General features: G+C 32.9%; 1 protein-coding gene across 9 annotated transcripts in view; it reads right to left on the bottom strand.

The window, feature by feature from the left end:
- The window catches only part of LOC106873642 (ras-related protein Rap-2a), a 263389-nt gene that overhangs the window by 7017 nt on the left and 233240 nt on the right, over positions 1-23132 (bottom strand). For 8 of the 9 annotated variants that reach the window (XM_052969069.2, XM_052969072.2, XM_052969070.2 and 5 more), the window contains one exon: positions 14677-14788. The gene's annotated coding sequence lies outside the window, so the exon portion shown is untranslated. Of the gene's footprint in view, positions 1-14676; positions 14789-16722; positions 16941-23132 lie in introns of those variants that run through there. The other variant, XM_052969077.2, reaches the window with a different exon arrangement.

Here is a 23132-nt window from a genome sequence, read left to right as displayed (position 1 = left end):
ACTTTCTTCCAGGTTCTTCACTCGCCAATAGTGAAATATTACTTCTTTCTAAATACGGCGTGTATACTGAACTGATGCCAAGAGATTCTACGCTTAGTGTCTTGTTATTTATTGTCTTTTAATGTGGTAAAACATAATTGAATTTATGTATAATGTCATATAGAAGTGTAAGACACAACTTGATATATGGTTCTATAGGGTTCAGATAAGAACAGAAATATAATGAAGAAGTTCTAGAAGAAAAGACCAAAATATAGTGTTTGGTACATATAAAAATGATCTTACGTTGTTCATCATTTATTTAAAGAAGAATATATATAAACTGACGAATAAATAAAACGGCATGAATGTTTATATAGATACAAACACACACGCACACATACACGCGTATGTATATATATATATATATATATATATATATTTAGCGAGAGAGTGAGATATATAAATCGATAGATACATATAGATGTATACATACGCATACATGAATATATATGTATGTGTGTGTGTGTGTGTGTGTGTGTGTGTGTGTATGTGTGTGTGTGTGTGTGTGGTGTTTGTATCTATATAAGAATATATGCGTGTATGTATGTATGTATGTATCTATGAAATGGAGGAGGGGAGGAGGAAGAGGAAGAGAAAACGAGGAGGAGGAGGAGGAGGAGGGTAAAAGAAGAAGAAGAAGAAGAAGAAGAAGAAGAAGAAGAAGAAGAAGAAGAAGAAGAAGAACAACAACAACAACAACAACAACAACAGCAACAACAACAAGGTATCTTTTCCATTCTGTAGTTTAAATACTAAATCCGAATTTTGTAGAACGCTCTGCTGTAAGCTATTTACACTAAAAAAATGTAGTCCTAAATGAAAGTTATATTTAGTCTGAAAGTTTCACTGAACGCCTCGGTTTTGCCTTATGGACATTATGTAAACGAATATATTCAAAGAGCGGTTTTTTATGGCCTGATGAATAGCAAACCTAATGTTCCTAATGTTAGAGTACATTTAGGTTATAATTCTATCAGAAACGTAATTATGCAATGGAATATATATATATATATATTTGTATCTATTGTTCGCTTCGGTTTCAGTTGTTAATCTTTTCCTAAATATATTTAAGTGTTATCTAAATATACTGATCTCGCTAGTGAAAAGAAGTCCCACAATTCCCTTCAAGTGGCAGGCTGTGCGTCTCATTCGAAGCAACAGCATAGACAGGTCAACTAAGTTAGGTTGAGGGTAACATTACTCCATTACTCGCCTCTGTGTGTTCCATTCCTAACGTCTTGGGTTACCTGATCTGGACAGGGCAATACCTTGTTTTAATTGACTGTATCTTTTAGTGAGCCCCCTAACTGCTCTTGTAAAATGCGCTTTCACCGGTTTCTTTTCATGAAATGTTCCATTGTATAGGTTAACTTGTATAGATGCGTGTGTATATGGATAGAAAGCCTTCTTTTTTCTGTCGAGGGCATATATACCCCTTTATTAGACTAATTTCCTTAGTCATTGCAAGGTGATCGCCATAAGCTTTAAGCTTATATAAAAATACCTTTATTATTATTCACAGGATTGTAAAAACGGTGGCATATAAAAAAAAAACATTAGCACCGAAAGCACACACACACAGACACACACACACACACACACACACATATATATATATATATATATATATATATATATATATATATATATATATATATATATATATATATATATATATATATATATTAATAAATTATAGGGTGGCAAAGAAAATTTTAGAAATTTTATTTACCACCAGTGGTCTAGCGAGAGTAAAAACAGTCAATAGACTATGTATTATTCATTAGAAATGCAGAGACGCCTATAATAGGACATCTACTCGCTAGAAATAGCAGCAAAAATACTACATACCACAAAAGTTAGGGATAATTTCGAAAGGAAATGAAAAATAAAAACTTTTACCAATCTATATTCTGTACCATGGTTTCAAGTCAATTTTAGTAAGATAAAGATTATATCTTACAAGGTCAGACTATCGTCAGCAGAATTGACCAGACAACATATGAAGCACGAATCAGTACGCAGCATGGTTCGTGTTTTTATGTCTAATTTTTCAAAATATACCGCGTATTTACGGGTTTACCTAATCGGCAGCAAATACAAAAATGCAAAAGGCGTCTCTGCATTTCTATATATATATATATATATATATATGCGAGTAAAAATAAATACAAAAAAAGGGGGTTTTGTATGATTGTGCATAGAGGAATATATTATTTTGTTTAAAAGAGTTCCAACACTGTCTGTTTTTTTATGTTTTATTGATATTCCTGCAAAACCAATGTGGGATATAGAATATGGAATATACAATATATAATATAATATACAATATAAAATAAAAATGGATGGTATTATGAAATAAAGTATTGAATGTCTTATTGAATATATGGAATATGTCTTATTGAATAGATGAAAAATTGAGTGTTCAATATAAAGGATTGAATATATAAATATATAAATATATATATATATATTATTTATATATATATATATATATATATATATATATATATATATATATATATATATATATATATATATATATATACAAACATATATACATACATACATACATACATACATACATGCATGCATACATACATACATACATACATACATACACACACACATACCTACGTACATATATATCATGAACTAACTGTTACTTTCTCAGATGCAGCACAGAATTTTGTCAGTGAGCAGGTCGCGGTCTCAAAGCGACAAAAATATTTTGACAAATTAAATTTGAATGCACGATCTCAGATGAAGTCACTTGCTATGCAAATCTATCTCCGTAATATATATATATATATATATATATATATATATATATATATATATATATATATATATATATATATATATATATATATATATATATATATATATCATTAAATCAGGCAGCTGCTGAAAAATGTAACACTAAAAAGGAAAACCAGAATTGTGACAGAGGGTATTAGAACACCCACAGTCCTAGAAATAAGAGCCAAAGTGTTCTGAAGCTGCAGTCAAAGCGCACAATTGTATACATACATACTGACATATATGTGTATGTGGTGTGTTTCTCTCCACCGTCACCACCACTACACTACAATCGGTTTAGCTTATACACGTCATCATAACTTTGCAGTTTAGTAAAAGAAAAAAGTACTAAGGCCGGTTTCTTCAACTAAACGCTTTAAGTCTGGAACACGGAAAAAACATTAAAAATACTATGTGTGTGTGTATTTATCTATCTATCTATATATATATATATATATCTATATATATATATATATATATATATATATATATATATATATATATATATATATATATATATATATATATATTATATATATATATATATGCGTGTATATGTATGTACATGTGTGTGTCGTTATATATATATATATATATATATATATATATATATATATATATATATAATATATATATATATATATAATATATATATATATATGTGTGTGTGTGTGTGTGTGTGTGTGTGTGTGTGTGTGTGTGTGTGTGTGTGTGTGTGTGTGTGTGTGTGTAATTTCAGTGCAAGAAATCTTGTGATGGTTGGCATGTAGCAACGCCAACATTTCAAGCAGAGAAATAAATTCTTATTCTACGATAAAGAAAATGTCTAACAAATCCGATCGAACACTTGGCCCTAGAGATATGAACTGTTTACTTCCGTTACTCGATAAAATTTTGGGTGTTGTAAGAAAGAAGAAAATTCAATATAACTGCGCGAAGTAATGGAGGAGAGACAGGTAATTGTTAGAAGATCATTCTTGTGTCGTGAAGAGAACTAGTGCTTGGAATTGATTCTTTGTTTTGGCGCCAGTCCAGCTATTTCTCCATTCTTTTTCTTTATAATGTTATCATAAAAACTTTGAGGTGTTAAAGTACATCTTTTATATAGTTGACATATTAATAATATTCGATATCTAAATTTTGTATAAGATGCAAATATGTTTGTTTGATTCGTACATGAAGCATTAAGTTTGTTCTGACTCCATGGCGGTTAAGTTTAGTCGATTCTAATATGTCTACACCCAGTAGCATGAGATATAAGAATTTTACTTCATTAATATTGAGTCCATTAGTTTGATACCATTAGTTTGATACTTAATGTGAATCTATGTATACCGGACGAAATAAGAAGATTAGTAGAAAAGGATAATAGCATGTTCAGATGACATATGCTCTTTATTTAAATTTCACCTAGCTCCCTGTACTTATACTTCGTTTTAACTTAGTTTTTATGATATAAAATAAGATTAAGTTCTATTATAACTTCATTCTATTACTGAAATAAATTTCGACAAACGACTGGCACATTTCACTGATACCATGTCCCACTCACAGCCACATACTGTTATATACTTATGAACAATTGCAACTCAATGAGGGCGAGAGCAGTATTCTATTTTCGTTTCTCTTTAGCATGAATAATTCAGCTAAACACGGCGATTGTGAATATATCAGAAAGCTATCGGCTGAATTCATCGAAAAGTTATCAATAGGTGCGTGACATCCTAGAGGTGTCAAGTGTGGAGGTAAGAAGAAGTAGATAAGACAGATTATGAACCAGTCAGTCATGTTGGCCATGTTACAATTACTAGATGTGATAGAGAATGTATGTTAAGCAGATGATTTGTGGACACCTGTCAGCATAAAATACTTTGGTATTTCTCGCAGATCAATCATTTCAAATCTTCTTACTGCTAAAAGGCCACTTTTAACAACAAAGTTCTGTAAACATTTTAATTAAATTATCTGATTACCTCTAGACATTCTGTCATTGTTTTGATAAAGAATCTTTCCTCAGCAAGCAAGGAAGATTGAAGTAGAGATGAATGCATGAATGTGCTATTTTCTCTCTCTGTTTTTCTCCTTTTTTTGGTTTTTAATATCATACATTTTTGTCGATTCAAATTTATCTTACACGAAAGTTTAGTCGGTAAGGTGTACCAACACAACTGCGTTCTCGTTTTTGTAGCAGGTTTATTCAAAGATTATGAGATAACTTACATTATCGAATGTAACCGAAAACAATGAGTAAATGCCAAAACAAAAGAATAGTTAAGTTGGTAGGATAGAGCACATACACCACACATATATGCGCAAATGCTTAACACACATACACACGCGACAAGCAACATGTACACATACACTACAAATATACACACACATATATGAATATTATGCATTATGTATATCTGTATGTATGTGTGTATGTATATTAATGTTATAGAAGTTTCACATCCAGAATCCTGGGTAAAAGTTAGACGATAACACATAACCTCAAACGAGTTGTTATCAGAAAGTTTCCGTCATGTTATCTATTGGGTGTTGATTGTGTAGATGATGTGTTGATCGTATTGCTTTGTATTGATTGTTACAATATGTGTTGTGCAAATTCTGTTGTTTCAACGGCTGATTATTTCATAGAGTATGTACTGTGTGTAGATGTATTATTTAAGTAATGCTATTGAATTGAATGTTTCTTGCGTAACACGTAGGTTGTACCTAACAAAGCTATCTTTTGAACTGTGTATAATGTCGTCAACCACGGAATGTTTTCTATAGTTTTCTTCATAATCTTTTTAATTACACTTAGAGCTCCAATTATCATATGATAGCTTTTTATTAATTTTAAATGTTAAGTCCTACTTCTTGCTTATTTCAGACTCAAGGTGTTTATAACCGAATAGTTTCTATACCTCGACACGAACAGTATTTTTGGTCAGAAGAAACTTTGTTGTCTATAAGCGTACAGGCATTTTATTTATTCTTTCATTATTTTGCCAGGATCTTTCCCTTAAATGTACTTATCTGTGTAACCAGATAATTGTGACTGCGTTGTTGTTATGAATCAGGCTAGGTACATGTCTATACCATCTCTTTGTCTTTACACTGGCGTATGAAGGTATAAGCATAGCAGTATTCTATCACATTTCTGAATATAATTGGACTTCGTTAACCAGAAATAAAATGGGAAACCACTTCATTGTAGAATGAGCATACCAATGGTCATTGCACACGTTCTGAAGCTGGCGAGAATGATGCAACTGATGTTCTTCTTGACCATTTGTAAGCCAGTACCTTGGGAGAAATATATAAGAACGCACGGAATATCTAGACGAATTCCGAACAATATTTTAACTAGAAAAATAAGTTTGAATGGAAGAACTCCCATCACAATATCTAATTATATTTTATATTATAAATGATTACTGTATTTTTCCAGATTACTGTATTAGTCGCCTCTGTGTGCTCCATTTCTAACGTCTCGAGTGCCATAATCTGGATTGAGTAATTCCTACTTTTTATTCGGATTGCATCGTTTAGCGAAGTCTATAGTTGTTCCCTTAAAATTTGGTACTATCGGATTCATTTCATGACTTTCTATTTTTAAAAAATAGCAATAATGAGTAGATTTTGTTTTGAATCATTGAGATATTCTTAATTAGGGATCCGAATATCATTATTCGATACAGGATTTTTTATCGTTATATGTAACACCCTGTTCCTGTTATTTTTATTGTGGGCAATAGTATACATTACGGTTATTATGGGCTTAGAGGTAGGTGACAATTTTCGAACAGGTACTTTATGTTTAGAGGGGTTGGTGTCTTTCTTAGCAATAAATTACTTAAACCAAATTAAAATACAATTTTACAACATAATTTTAAAATACGGTTTACAATACAAAGTTATATACATTTAAAAATGTTTTGCCGAGATTAGAATATGAATAGTATGTTGTCTTATCAGTGACCATAAACGTGACTGACTTCCAGTACAGTATTTTCCATAAATAGAGTGTACAAAAGGCCACTAGTTCATGCAAACATCTAAAATGTGTCGCACACTGGATCGGACAGAATAAGAACATTATAATAAATCAAACCTCAAAACTGATTTCTGTTTGGTTAAAATAATGTGCTGTTTTGGACGGGTCTTTTTATGGTATGTTACAATTCGTTAAGATCTTAACGGAAATGTTTTTTTATGTAGTATTTGGAAGTTGTTTACCTGGCTGAAAACATCTAGATTTTGTTAGGGTCCATAACTGTCATAATACCTAATTTTATTTTACATTAGAAAGGACTATTGTACGCTTTTCAAACTACCTTATTAGACACCTCTGTGTCCCTTCATTTCTACTTTGTATTCTGATTGTATTTTTTAGCAAAGTCCGTAGTTGTTCCCTTAAAATGTGCTTCCATCGTATTCATTTCATGACGTTCCAGAATTATTTTTCTTTGTACGTAAAAGGCAGCTAGCAGTGAAGATGTATACATGTAGTTGTGTATTTGCAAGTATTATAACTTATAAGATTGCACATTCACAATGTTCTCCTTCGGTGTTTCTTTTGTGGGATATGTTTTTATCATTTAAAGCAACTTGTCTTTTAGAAAAATAATGTTGTCTCTAATAAATACCGAAGAAAACATGTTACTCTATCCTTTCACTGTAGACAGCTATCGTGTACCCCCAATTCCTTTCTATCACTATATATACTTTTTTCATCGGTCATCAATGTCATCCTAGAAACTGGATGGGAAACGCAATCATAATAGAATGACAGCCAGGTCATCGAGGAAACCATATATGCTCTACCGAGCAATTTAGATACGTAAGCGCGATAATTTATGTTCAGAATACATCAAGAGGACAATATAGCTAGATATTTTACGAGGAATTAATTAAATGTAGACACTTATTTTGTGGTCTTCGAATTTTCGGCATTGGTATCGTTTTTGTCATTTTGCATTTAGTATAATTTTCTTTGTTGGCCTCTTAAGATCATTTTCTGTCTTTCTGGAATGGTACCTGTGACCAGTTTGTTTTTCAAAGGCTTGGAATATTTTGTATATTTTTGTTGTTGTTTCACATAGACACACATGCATAAATACACACACTCATACACCCTCACACACACACATACACACACACAAACATACACACATATGTGAGTGTGTATATATATATATTTATGCACACACACACACACATACACACACACACACACACATATATATATATATATATATATATATATATATATATATATATATATATATATATATGCATACATAACATTATATACAGATATAAGTATGTATGATCGTGTGTATGCACATGTATGTAACTATGTATATATACCGTAAATCCTCGAGTATAATCCGCACATTTTTCCCAAAATTTAAAGGTCAAAATTTCTAGTGCAAACTATATACGAGGTTAAAAATGAAAAATATTTTCTAAGCAAAATTTTCTAAGTGATAAATATGTAAAGGCAATTTACTTAATATTTATTTTTCACTGACGTTATTACTGTTATTTTTTATTTTCTACAAAGTGCACAAAAAAGCTACAAGTTTGCATTATGTTATATATAATAATAATAAAGGACGTTACCGTATATACGTTTACAAACCAAGGACGTTATATAGACCTCCTTGACTCAAGTTAGAGAAGGGGTGCGTATTATACACAAGGTTTAGGCTTTTCATAGGTTTAGGCCCCTAAAAATCCCCTGCCTATTATACTCAAGGGCGGACTATACTCGAGGATTTACGGTGCATGTATGCGTGTGTATGTATGTATGTACGTATGTATGTATGCATGCATATTGTCTTTATACATATATATATACAAGCACCTACCTATTTATCTATCAAACTACCTTCCGATTTACCTACTTATAACTTTAGCATCCCTTTTCTAGCTACCAAACAAAAAAAGCTATTTTCTGTCGTTGAATATTTTACTACAGAGTACATGGTTGAGAAAGCCTATGAAAATACTAATAAACCGTTGTACCAAACTAACTTCTGTTTGGTTAAGATAATCTGCCATTTTTATCGTTAGACATGCGTAGAAGCACTATTTTCTGACCGGAGAACAAGAGCCACAAAAACGTTGAGAACTTCTACTCTCTTACCTCCCTACGGTATATTAGTGACACCATTTCGCCGTTCTATGTATTCTAACTTTTTAATTCCGTACATAGTCATTTAAACCCTTAATGGTCAACGCTCACAGTAGCAATGAACCCTTAGATATTCACCGTTGCAACTCCCATTTACTGTATTAGTCATTAACACCTCTCACGGTTTTATCTCAAAGCATTCTTAAAACTCACGAGCGAGTTGATGATATCATCTCTAATACCTTTTATCTCGTATTTAGTCTGAATCGCATTAAATTAATGCAAAATACATTTCATCTAAAGTAAATCCCGAATGACTGCTTCGTTTATAATCTCCGTTTTGTATTCACTGCATTTTCACATCAGGTATTTATCACTTATCACATTCACGATTTCGACCACGCCCTACTTTCCATATCCGCTCTAACAGAAGTGCTTTATCTTTTCTTCTTTCTTTCATTCAAAATGAAAGGCATTCAACAAAAAATGTTTTCGGTAACCACTTTAAGCCTCGACAAATCTATATTACTGTATTCCTAATACTGAATCTTTAACAAAAATTACATTTTCATGCTGAATAAGGTTTTCTAAAACTACGCAAGATGCAAAGAAAAACATTTCAACGTAAATGTTGGCAAATTTAATCATATAATAGTAGTTATATAATGATTTGGCATGGAAAACATACGTTTTATAAGCCTTTATATATTTCATTGCTCAAATATAATGTCACTATTTCTCATTTAATGGCTTACGTAATGTATTATAGCTGAACAGCTTCAATACATGTAGGCGTTTGTTTGTGTACGATTTGGCTTCTGTTTTGTATTAGAAGATTTCTCTTAAAACTAGAGGCAAGAGGAAAATAAGTCAGAATCTCAAATTACTTTTAAAACAGTCGTACATATATGAAGTAAAGATATGCTGTCAGAAATGTAGAAAAGGCGACTTTGCGGCTGAAGACGACCACAAAAATAAATTAAATCGATATTAACCCACCACCATAAGACTACTCAAACAGAAGTAAACGATTAATGTTACACTGAAAATAAATACGAAATTTCAAGGTTGAAAATTATTTTTATAAGCTCTGCAGTAGGTAAAATACTAAAATGTTCAGACAGGTTTACATTAAAAGCATAACTTTTACTTTATCCCTTTATGGAAATTGTATAAATCATTCTTTTATTCTTTTTCTTGTTGCAGTCTTTAGAATTGCAGTCATGCTGAGGCACCGCTCTGAACAGTTTTAGTCGAACGTAAACACACCAACACCGATTGTCAAGCGCTGGTGGAAACAGACACAAGCACAAAGGCACACACACACACGCGCACACATGCACATATATGTGGGTGCGTGTGTAAGTTGAATAAAGTTAAAACAGTCTGGTTTTCATGTTTTTTATTACGGTATTTTGATAAAATTAACGCTCACATTGTGTACTCATCAGATTTCAAATGTATTTAACTGAGTGTTGAGTTCTTGACAACTTTAGTACCTCTCAGAACGTTCCAACCAGCTGAATTTTTAGAATACCTTTCTGAACAATCCGCATGCTCTTAACCATCACAGTTTGCTAGGCGAACCGATAGTCTGTAACTTGTTTATATTTATTAATCCACCTCATTAACTGGTTGTTATATTATTGCTGTAATTTCCGTTCAGAACAGATTTGAACATTTTAATAAACCGTTTTTCTTTTATCTTTCTTCCAACCTCACTTGTGTCATGTAGTTTGCAGAAAGGAAAAATCAGTAACAATTTCTGGCCACCTGTCTCTATATGCTCGCTCAATGAAATCTGGCGCACATTGGTGTTCCGGATTTGTTGTCTGTGGACTCGAGAGCGTTCCGGTAATACATTCCATGTCTCGCCTCTATATTTGTTGGAGCGTTCTAAGAGCAACTACAGTTGTCAAGAACTCAACTATCAGTTAAATACATTCGAAATCTGCTGAGTACACTATGTATGTAAGCGCTAATTTTGTCAAAGTACCTTAAGAAACGCAAAAACCAGGTTATGTTTTAACTTTATTCAACTTATATATTATTCTATACACAAATTCGAAACAATATACATACATATATATATATATATAAATATATATATATATATATATATATATATATATATATATATGTATGTATATATATATATACTAATGCATCTGTTTATTGTCTACACCACCTGTCTACGTCTTTTGTTTTTTTTTATGAATTCTCCCTATATACAAAGATTTGAAAGTACTCCGTTGCATATATATATATATATATATATATATATATATACGACGGACTACTTTCAAGTCGACAAGGCTTTCATCGGCCTGAGGCTATAGTAGAAAACACTTGTCCAAGGTGCTACACAGAGGGATTGAACCCAGAACCATGTGGTTGGGAAGCAAGATTCTTACCACACAGCCTGCACCTATAAAACATATTAAAAGCAGATTTATAAAACTTTCCATACCAAGAGGATTTTATCTACGTCACTAGTTTAACCTAGAGTAAAGGGAATAGTTTTTGGCCTTCGAAGGCCCTCTAATAAATTTGGGATCAAAGCGATTGCTTTCTTGGTGGAAACAATTGTAAGTTAATGATTGCAAGTAAAACATGAGCAGAGCGTAATTCTAGAGTGCTTTGATTTGGACAGGAATACACGCAGATTATGTGACAAGAAATCAAGTGCCGACGGAAGGATATGTGAGCCTGGCGGAAGGCATCACTATAACAGATAAATACAAATAGCAAAACTCAGCAAAAACAGTAGGAATCCCCAGATTAGAGGCCAACACAAATGTGGCCCAGAAGCTAGTGTGGTGGGGTGTGAGTCTGTAACTACGAAGCTAAAAGTGGTTTACAGATGAAGCATAGAAGAGGCCTGTGTTTGTAGCCACATTACCATTCCAGATTTGAGAGTAATATTCTATTGTGAGATCATTGACGTTTTGAAGAGAGTTAGCAATCGCTGAAAGCTGAAGATCTGTCTGGCGCTAAAGGTCAAGATTTTTATATTTGTTTTCTCCGTTGTTAGAGTGTAATAATCTCATGACATAGATAGTGAGGGCAAGGGCTGTAACTCGTAGTGACTTTGATTATATATATGCATAGGTATGCATGTATATGCATTTCTGTGAACACACACACACACATACACACATATACATACATACATATATATATATATATATATATATATATATATAATATATGCATAAAATATAAATTTTTTTATTCATTCGGAGTACATCACTTCTGTACCTTTGCTCATATATATATATATATAAGGGTAGTAGAGTTGAATAACTGTCTAAGGGATAAGAATATCCGTTTTACTAACAGTTTAAATTACCTATATTAACCCAGGGCATACATATGCGAGAGCATTATGCTCATAGGATACAGGCAATAACAAAGATAAAGAACAGTTTATCAGGAATGAAATTAAAATTAGACAGAAAATGGAGAAATCGTGATTAATAACAATTGACTACCATCGATTATTATTTTTTTAATACAAAACTTTATCCCATCTAACAGCCGTTTCTGCTTCCAATGTCCTGCAATGTTGCCAAAGGGAATTCTGATAATAATATTCGTCATATTTTGTAACACATCCGATCTGGAACATGGAGCTTCATGAGAGTGAAAACAATACACAAAATAAAACAAAAGAAAAGAAGAGCCTTGAGAAGGGGAATTAAAAGCTTAGTATGTTTAAATCATACCATTTTGTAGTGTATTGTTCCAAGCGGTTTCAAAGCGATGAAAATATTTTGACAAATGAAATTTAAATGTTGAAGTGAATCTAAAGGTTTTTGTGCGTGTTTTAAATGGATTATAAACACCTTCCACGCTGCAATTGTTTTTGTTTCAGCACACGATTTTAGATCAGGTCACCTGCTATGCAAGTATATCTCCGTAATTATATATATATATATATATATATATATATATATATATATATATATATATATATATATATATTGTTTTTATGCGTACATATACACAGAGACTCACGTATAATCTCAATCTATCTATCTAACGACTTATCTATCAAAACGATCCTGCACTGGCAAAGAAAAGGCTACTTCATATACCTAACACATTTACTATAGAATTGGTGGCTGGTTTGTATACTATTGGAAAATAGAGATAATAAATCATTGCACAAAATTTGCATATATATAGTTTGGTTTTGCCTTATGACTAAATGTCGAATGCTCATTTGTTATAATAAACCCGAAATATGCATTTAGAAATTACAATCCCCTTCAGGAAGTGAATTATGATTTGTTTTTCCGGTTTGCTAGATAATATTCTTCCGCATTTTGCACCACAGGATATCGTTAAAGAAGCAACAAAAGCCAAACGATCCATTTCTGAAAGGAATATATTTCCTTGAAACACTCAGACCTCACCTACCGTTTTCCACTTTAAATTTTTGTGGCAGCGGCGTTGCTTCAATCATGAAATACACATTTTGAAGTCGTCACAAAAAATGGCTAAAATATATAATGTGTGCGTGTGTGTACGTGTATGTGTGTCTTTGGTTGTGCGCGTACGCCTGCCTAACAAAAGGGACTCACCTAAATATGCACACTTACAAAGTTTTACATACTGAATAAATTCTAAACAATAACATAACCCCTAACATAATCAATAATTTTTTTTTTCCGAAACATCACTGCATAAAACCCCACCCAAAGATCTAAGTTATCATTCCACTCAAACCTCAAACCTTCATACCTAAGGAATATTTTAATTTAAAAGAAACATCACAGTCTGAAGATGGTTTATGTGGCCGAAACTTCGAAATCTTTGTCAATAATATTCATGTTTAAGAATTATACATACATACATACATACATACATATATATATATATATATATATATATATATATATATATATATATATATATACATATATATATATATATATATATATATATATATATATATATATATATATATATATATATATATATTACTTTAAAATACGTGATGTATGCGTTTATATGAAACAGCATGACAGATAAAGTTTAAATGGCGCATAAAATTTAGATGGCAGATCAAATTTAGGCAATGAACCAACCTTAAATAAATGATTACGTTTAGATGATGGATCGTGTTTAGAAGATAGATCAAATTTCGTTACTTGTCAAGTTTAGATCACAAATTCAGTTTAGGTGAAGGACCACGTTTGTACGAGCCATGTCGTAGAAAATGTTATATTTTAGTTATCAAAAACAAAAGAAATAAACAGTAACTATCACCTTTTCACCCTCCTTCTCAGAATGGTCAAACTCTGGCGGTCGATACTAAATTTAAGCATCTCATAATTAACGTTTGTAGGATAATATTCGGTGGGAGAGCTCCGATAAAGGCATACGAATTTTTTTTTTAATATGCAGGTTCGTTTAAATATGGGGTTGCTATGGAGGGGATATACCTAACACCCCGTGTGAGGCACAACATCGAAATTGATTCAAGGTAATGGATTATATATTAGTAAATATGTTATTACTTCATTGAGAAGACAAGATTGAATTAGTTGTCATAAAGCTGTTATCTTAGCATTATGTTTTCCCTGGATAACATCCACAAAATGAATTAAGATGTGCAATAACAATCTTTTGGGTGACGCAGTAAGATGATTTAAAATGTGGAGGAGATGCAAAATAACTGAAAAATGGCTTACTTCTGAGTAAACTTCTCTCTTAAACGATGAAGGCAGAAAGACGGGATGACTTTTGAATTCCTTTGGAATATTGGCCCATAAGTTAGTTTCCTGCAATTTCAGTTCTTCTTAGCTGAAAAAGAACAATTTCCACACTAAGTATGTGTCTCACAAATACAAAGAAAATATCCTATGATTTTGTGTAAGAAATTCCAGTGAAATATAACATGTAATTATTTTTCTGATCAGGGAAAATATAATTTTAAAACATGAATAACCTGCATGTATGTTTAGTGTAGACTTCATAATACAACAGGTAAATAGAGTTTCTTTATCAGGAGGATTATTATGAGTGGGAGAAATCTACGAAGTTAATGGACAATCAGAAATTTATTTCAATATAATTTAGAACGCAAACCGACATCTCTCCAGTTATAAACTTTTGGATAATCGTTGCCTTGATGCTATACACGTACATACATGTATGCACATATATTCACACATAAATAGCTTACATACATACATTCATATGCATACATACGTACATATAATTACTGGTACGTAAACACAGCAGCAGCGGTTGTGAAGCGATGCTTGGTGGGGGACAACCACACACACACACACATACGACGGGCTTCTTTCAGTTTCAGTCTCCCAAATCCATATGTGTGCATATATGCGTGTGTGCGTATATATATATATATTCAACTTACGATGAAAGTAAACAAAGCTTGCTTTAGAAGCGTTGAGATGTATTGAAAGATACAGAAAATAATTTATTTTCAAACGCATGATAACGCTAATACAATAGCATGAATATGATAAACTATCCATATATTGCAGAAAAATCGTTACCGGCCAGCCATGAGATTCGAACTCACATCCCTGTGATTACGCATAAAGTACTTTACCGTTGTTCACTTTCAGCGTAAGTTGAATTTAACGTTAGCGTCTTATAAATCTAGATTTATAAATCCTAAAATTTGCAGGACAATTTCTTACGAGGCAGTTTAGCTTAAAGGTAAAGCACTTGACGCATAATCACAGAGATGTGAGTTCGAGTCTTATTGCTGGCCAGTAACGGCTTTTTTCTGCAATATAGGAAAAGCTTATCCTCTTCATGCTATTGCATTAGCATTATCAAACGTTTGAAAATAAATTATTTTCTGTATCATATATATATACATATATATATATAGAATAGAAATATGTTACAAAAACAAGATCGAAACTTCATGGGGAAAGTAAGAAGAAAAATAAGCGAAAATGCACATTGGAAATCAAGAAAATTAAAGGCTTTTTAATGAAAACTAACGATATATATATATATATATATATATATATATATATATGTATATATACAATTAGATGAACTGAGGTAGGAATAAAAGTCATTATTGTGAATTGTTAAGGAGATTCAAAAGCATACCGGTTACTAATCATTGCATACCCGTTACCAATCATTGCTTTGAATGCACACCGTATGTAAATAAATATATACATACGTACAGGTATACACACATATGTGCGTGAGTTGAAACAAAAGCATACCCAATAAACAGCAGTAGACGCCTACTTCTGGAAGGGTAGGATGTGTAGAAAAATAAACGGCTAAGGTGTTCATGAGAAAGAATAACATGTACATTACATACAATTTTAAGTTCAGAAAGTATGAAATGAAACTTATGATTACACTACTAACAGACAACAGCTGCAAGACTGATTTAGACACGAAATGGATCGGTAAAAAAGAAAAAGATGCGAAAACCTGATGTTATAAATGATTGATCATGGATAGCGAAGATATAATGTGAATCGCAGCTCCCATTTCCTTTGCATTGAAAGTGTTATTGGTTAGTATTAAACTTGCAGTTTAACTATTAATGGTAGCAACTGAGGTGGGTCGAAGTGATCTAAGAGGTCAAAGATAGATTACACTTCTCGAAAACAACATCAACAGATTAAGAGAAATATCAAACAAGTTAGTATCCATCACTTGAGACGAAGTGAATAATATATTTTGTTGTATATCAAGAGGGTCAATATGCCAATAATGAAAATACGCACTGGTTCTATTTCACTTCGAAGGCAGCAAGCTGGCAGAATCATTTGCATGCCGGACAAAAGTCTTAGCGGCATTTCCTCCATTTTTGCGTTCCGAATTAAAACGGCACCGAGGTCGACTTTACTTTCATCTTTTCCGGGTCGATGAAATTAATACCAGTTACGCAATGGAGTCGATGTAAGCGACAACCCCGCTCCCATCCAAATTCCAGGCCTTGAACCTAAGGCAGAAAGGATTATTATTATTATTATTATTATTATTCAGTAGTTTTATTTTTATAACGTGCTTTCACTTCACTACCGAGCGCAGCTCTGTGCGCCTTGGGTATGTGCTGTGGTTTGCTGTGGTGCTCTTATGTTTACTGTATTGAAAGTGTTTTGCGTAGAATGTGTGCAGTACCCAGTAGTGCAATTTTCTGTATGTTATATATATTTGTAAGTCCTGCTATTTTTGTTATGTATTTGTCTGAATATTTTTTTATTATACCTAAGGCACCTACTATGATAGGAATTGTTTCTGTTTTTAGATTCCACATTCGAGTTATCTCTATTTCCAGGTCTTTGTATTTTGAAAGTTTTTCCATTTCTTTTAGAGAAACGTTGTCATCTGCTGGTATTGATACATCAATTAGAAAGCATTTTTTTTCTTCATGATCTTTGACAACTATATCTGGTCTATTTGCCTTAATTTCTCTATCTGTGTGTATTGGCATATCCCAGAGTATGGTTGCTTTCTCGTTTCTGTGACCTTTTCTGGCGTGTGTTTATACCATCTTTTTTCTGTTGTTATTCCATAATGTTGGCATAGCTTCCAGTGTATATAGGTCCCAGCTCTGTCGTGTCTGTGAATATATTCCTTCTTAGCCAGGACTGGGCAGCCAGAGATAATATGATTTATTGTTTCTTGTCGATCTCCACATATTCTACAGTTACTTGTTATATTTCTTTTCATTATGTGTTTTTGGTAATTTCTGGTGGGGAGGCTTTGGTCTTGTGCAGCAATTAAAAATCCATCAGTCTCTGCTTTGAGTCCTGAGCTTCTCAGCCATTGCTGGGATTTTTCTCTGTCTATTTCTTTCGCATTTAGTTTAGCCCAGTATTTACCATGTAGGGGCTTTTCTTGCCATCGTTTTATCATGGTCCGTTGCTGTTCTAGTTTTAGTTTGGATTTCATTTGTTTTATAGCTTTTGTTGTTTCTTCTTCTTCTTCTTCTTCGTATTTGTTAGGTAGATTGATTTCTTGTTTGTATTTGTCAGCTTCCTTAAATACTGAAAACAGTTTTTTGTTTTGCTCGTGTTTTGTGGCTATTTGTATTAGTTTCCCTTGCTTCTGGAGTATTATTATTATTATTATTATTATTATTATTATTATTATTATTATTATTGCCTTACTTCTCAGAACGCTCAGTCTTGTTTGTTCTGGTAGATTCTGTGAGAGCGGACAGCAGCCCGCTGTCAGAGGTCTCACAGGGTCTCATTCCGCACATTATAAGCTTTGATACTCGGTTGTTAATTATCGTCGGAGACACTCAGCATTCAAATACCAATATCGAAATCCAGGTTGTCCTCAGCAGAGCAGTTTGCATTCATGTCAATTCCGATTTCTTTGACATCTTTCTCGAGCTTATCATTACTACTATTATTATTATTATTATTATTATTATTATTATTATTATTATTATTATTATTATTATTATTATTTTTGAGTGAGAGGGTAGTGAATTCCATCAAGGTGACACTGGGGTGAAATATACAAAGCCCAGTTAACATCTGCTGAACCACAAAGTTACGGAAACGTAAACAAACCAGCACCGATTATCGAGCGGTGGTGGGACAGAAGGAAAGACACACTTAGACAGGCATACAGACACACACACACACGTATATACATATATATATATGCAGACACATTACAAGGTTCCCCGCAGTTTCCGTCTAACTAATTCTTTCACAAAGCATTAGGTGGCCCGTTATTATTGTAGGAGACGCTTTCTGAGGGTATCACAGAATGGGACTGAAGTCGAAACCTCGTGTTTGCAAAGCGAGCTGCTCGAGCATACACCCATGATGACGGCGCCTGTATATAATAAATAGAATATAATCGTGTGTGTGTGTGTGTGTGTGTGTGTGTGTGTGTGTGTGTGTGCGTGTGTGTGTGCGTGTGCGTGTGTAAAATAAAATAATATCTGAGATAACAAGTAATAGTTTCTGACAATAAAACACGGTATCTATGCCATGAGCAGAGGTGAGCTGCAACGTCATAAACAATCCTGACCGCATGGAAAGAAAGTCGCATTAGCGAATTGTAGTAACCATATGTTTAGTCTCTAAAATAAAACACTTGATTCTGTCCTTCATTCAAGGATACTGCACTAACCTCTGTACTTTATCGATTCCATAGGAAGCCTGACTACAACCTTGTTCATGCGTTTGTCACTGGAATCTAAAGTAGGTACAATTGTCATAAGCAGATTCAGTTTATTAATGGTTTTACAGTAGGTGGACGAATTTCCTATGTGGCTGTTTATCATGTCAGTGAATCAGTAGTAAGTCCAGTTGAAGAAAGGTAGAATCTATGTACTTTGACAAGCAAAGAACAAAATCAATGGACGCCACAGCTAATTTTTTCTCTATCAAAGATCTGAGGTTGTTCTCTGCTCATTTGCTTGGCGCCGAGATATAATTACAGTTGGTCACAATGTTATCATAGGATATTGGAACGGAAATTATCCATGATAAGTGTTTGTGTCTAGCGATCGATCGAGATAAAATCGTTGACCAGGCAACATACATTTACAAATGGGGTATCAATCGCACCTGTTTTCTATGGCTAGTTGCTATAATCATACCGAAGTATTATTAGAGCTTTAAGTAAACCTAATGTGACAGATTAATGCTTCAGTAGGCTTTGGGAGATCTGGAAGTAAGGGATATCTTTCTGCAGTAAATCAATTTCTTCTATGATTTACTAGGTTTACAGAAACTCAGTTGGATACTTGAAAACTTTACTTTTAGTCCATCAAGAACAGGAAAATTATAAACAGTCTTAGTAAACTTGTCTATGATCTTCCTGTTGTTGAACTAAAAGTAAAGATTTCAAGAATCCAACTCTGTCTCTGAAATACTATTCAATCAGTTCAATGTATTACCTAAGATTTGACTATTACATCCTGGAGATGTAATATTCACCATCACGAAAAGAATATTCGCAATCTCGCTTTCTCATAACAAGTACACTGCAGATTAGCATATCAACTGGAATGGCTGTATTGTATTTTGGTGAGAGGTGCAAGAGCAAAATCTATGATACTTTATGCATGAAACCCACAAACTGACGAAAGAAGGAAAAGAGGATAAAGAAACCGCAACTCGTACGTTTTCTAGAAACCGAAAACTCAGTACCAAGTGTTGCAACGGAAGGGACTGTGGCCCACAAGAGAGAGAGGTGATTTATGCTTAGCACCCATACACAAAACCCTGTACTTGACATTTCTTAACACATTTTCAACTACTAAGCTTGCGTTAACTCACACATTGATAGAAAATCATCTAAACTTTCGCACAGTGAATTTGAACTCCAATCAATGTGATCACAAAGTAAATTTCTGAACTAAAGCGACTACTCTTGTGTGACATGAATGTCAGGTATACTTTGTACTTATAATAATAGTTTCAAGTTTTGCCACAAGGGCAGCAATTTCGGGAGAGGGGATGAGTCGATTACATCGACCTTGGTGTTCAACTGGTACTTATTTTATCGACCCCGAAAGGATGAAAAGCAAAGTCGACCTTCGCGGAATTTGAACTCAGAACGAGAAGACAAGCATTTCACCCGGCGTGCTAACGATTCTGCCACCTCACCGCCTTCTCTGTACTTATAATAATAGATATCTTACATACGGGCAGTCTTCCACTTTTTCCATGCAAGGGTGGAGGAGTTAAGTTAGTACTCTACACACTATTATTTATAGCTCTATTTACTTCGAGTTTGACCGTTAAAAATGATTTACTTCATATTTCTCGAACTTTCTATAAATCCTTATGAAGTAAAAAAAAAAAGCATACAATTCTCGCAAAGAGCAAAGCATCTAAAATGAATGAAGACAATTCAAAGGATTGTGTTATTGTAATGGTAGGACGTCTGTCATGTCTAGAGGAGCTGTGGGGGTCGAACCCTATAAGCAATTATTTAGCTTTTATTGTTAGCTTTATCTACTTCAAGTTACACCGTTTAAAACAATTTATATCGCAATTACCCTTTTCCTCTAATGGTAAAAGTCACAGCTTTTCCCTCCTATCGTAATAGACCACAATACATAATGTTCCATTCTCTCAAGCGACCTTAGAATTTAGATTTTGATTTGAAAATCTCCAATAATTGAACTACTTCATTGCTTTGAGTTAATCAATACTGGAAAATTGTTTCTATTCTTTTTCTTCTAATTTATAAATTCAGTTACAAAAAATAAAAACAACAATGAATTAGATGTAATTAAATATAAAACTACAAAAGTGAATATATTAGTTGTTTTAATCTAGTTTTCTGCGACATTTGTTCTTTCAGCAACCCACTTGCCATAATTGAACTCAACGTTCATATATATCTAACTGCACCGACACTAGAAATGTCACCATAGCAATAATATAACATAATAACGACATAATGAAATGTTTCTCTTGACAAGTTAAGATAAACTAATATGATTAACAAATACAGAACGAATATGAAAAGACATTTCATTGCCAACGTTTGACTTAATAGCAAATTAACACATTGATTTAGAAATAAATATTCATATAAGCAAATATAAAATTAGATGAGAAAGAAAACAAATGGATATTTTTATGAAGAAATTCGCATCCCTTAAAGAAATAATTCCTACGTTAAGTAGTTCAAGATTGAAAATTTGTTTTCTTTTTCTGTCTCATGAAAGAAAGCAGCAAAGGACAGGGGAAATATAGCCTTTTTCATTTATCTTTTACATGTTTCAGTCTTTGAACTGCAGCCATGCCGGAGCATCGCTCCGAAGGGTTTAATAGAATAAATCAAAAGCAGTCACATATTTTTATAAACCCTGGTAATTATATTCTACCGGTTTCTTATGCCAAATTCCTTAGTTATGGGGACATAAACAAACGAACGCAAAGACACGCACTTATACATACACACACATTATATATATACATACATATACATATACATATATATATATATATATATATATATATACACACATACATATATCATTTTGTGTCTATGCGCGTGTGTGTGTGTAATAATAGGATCTGACGATCTAAGTGTAATAAGTTTGTAAGCTACGACCAGTCCGTTGTAGGTATAAAGAAAAAAACAACGTTCAGGAACAATAATAATTTCTTGGTAAGGGTTGTAGGCTTTTCCTATATCGAGGTTCCGTAAGCTGAAAAAAAATTTTCAGATCATATCTTCGGCGACTTAACTTGGAATTTTTTAACGGCAATGTATCCTTCATATAACTGAGGTATACTCAACCAGATGAGTAGCTAGCTGATTACACCCCATTGAATAATTATTACAGGAGATGATTTACTAGCTAGGGAACATATGTAGCCTGGATCTTACCTGCTCCATTCCCTCAATTTGATATATATATATATATATATATATTATATGTATTTATTTTCTCTTAGTTAATAATTAACTCCGACAAAATAGATTGGTTAATAGATACCGGGGTAGCAAAGATCACAAAATGACTGTGGTGTAACTCCTGTTTATGAGATAGAAACTCCCTGTTATTTTGGGTATTTGAGTAAATATAAAATTCAATAAATGGAGTAAGAATTCATCTAACATATGCGTATTACTCCATTTATTAAATGTTATATATATATATATATATAGGACGGAATTATTTTCAATTTCCGTCAACCAAATCTACTCGTGAGAATGTAGTCGGCTTGGGACTAAAGTAGAAGATACTTCCCTATGGTGTCATTCAGTTGGAATGAACTCGGAACCATGTTGCTTTTGATGGAAAGCAAACTTGTTACCACACAGCCACTTATGTTTAGGAATTCTATATAAAGAAGTAAATTTAAAGATGTTTACCCCATTTTGTTAGTAAGAAACGATAAAACAGTTGTATTTGACAGAAATATTTGACATTTACTGAACGGCAAATATCTATGCGATTGTAGTAGTGGTTTTCTACTGATATATAAGTCAATAACCCCCAATAATTTTATATCTTCAACCAATCTCAAATATTTACAATAGAAAACTACAAACTTACTAACGCCATCTCTTAGCTCAATTCTCTAATCAGCTTTACTAAATCCTAAATATTTCTGAAGCCAACGTTATTAGCCGACTTCGACTTAACATTCATCTGACAGACGATAATATCAGCTTGAGACGATGATCGTTCCGA

This window comes from Octopus bimaculoides, chromosome 6 (assembly GCF_046866305.1).
Source record: "Octopus bimaculoides isolate indiv1 chromosome 6, ASM4686630v1, whole genome shotgun sequence".
In the NCBI taxonomy this organism is placed as follows: domain Eukaryota; kingdom Metazoa; phylum Mollusca; class Cephalopoda; order Octopoda; family Octopodidae; genus Octopus; species Octopus bimaculoides.
This window is presented reverse-complemented; position numbering and strand designations above follow the sequence as displayed.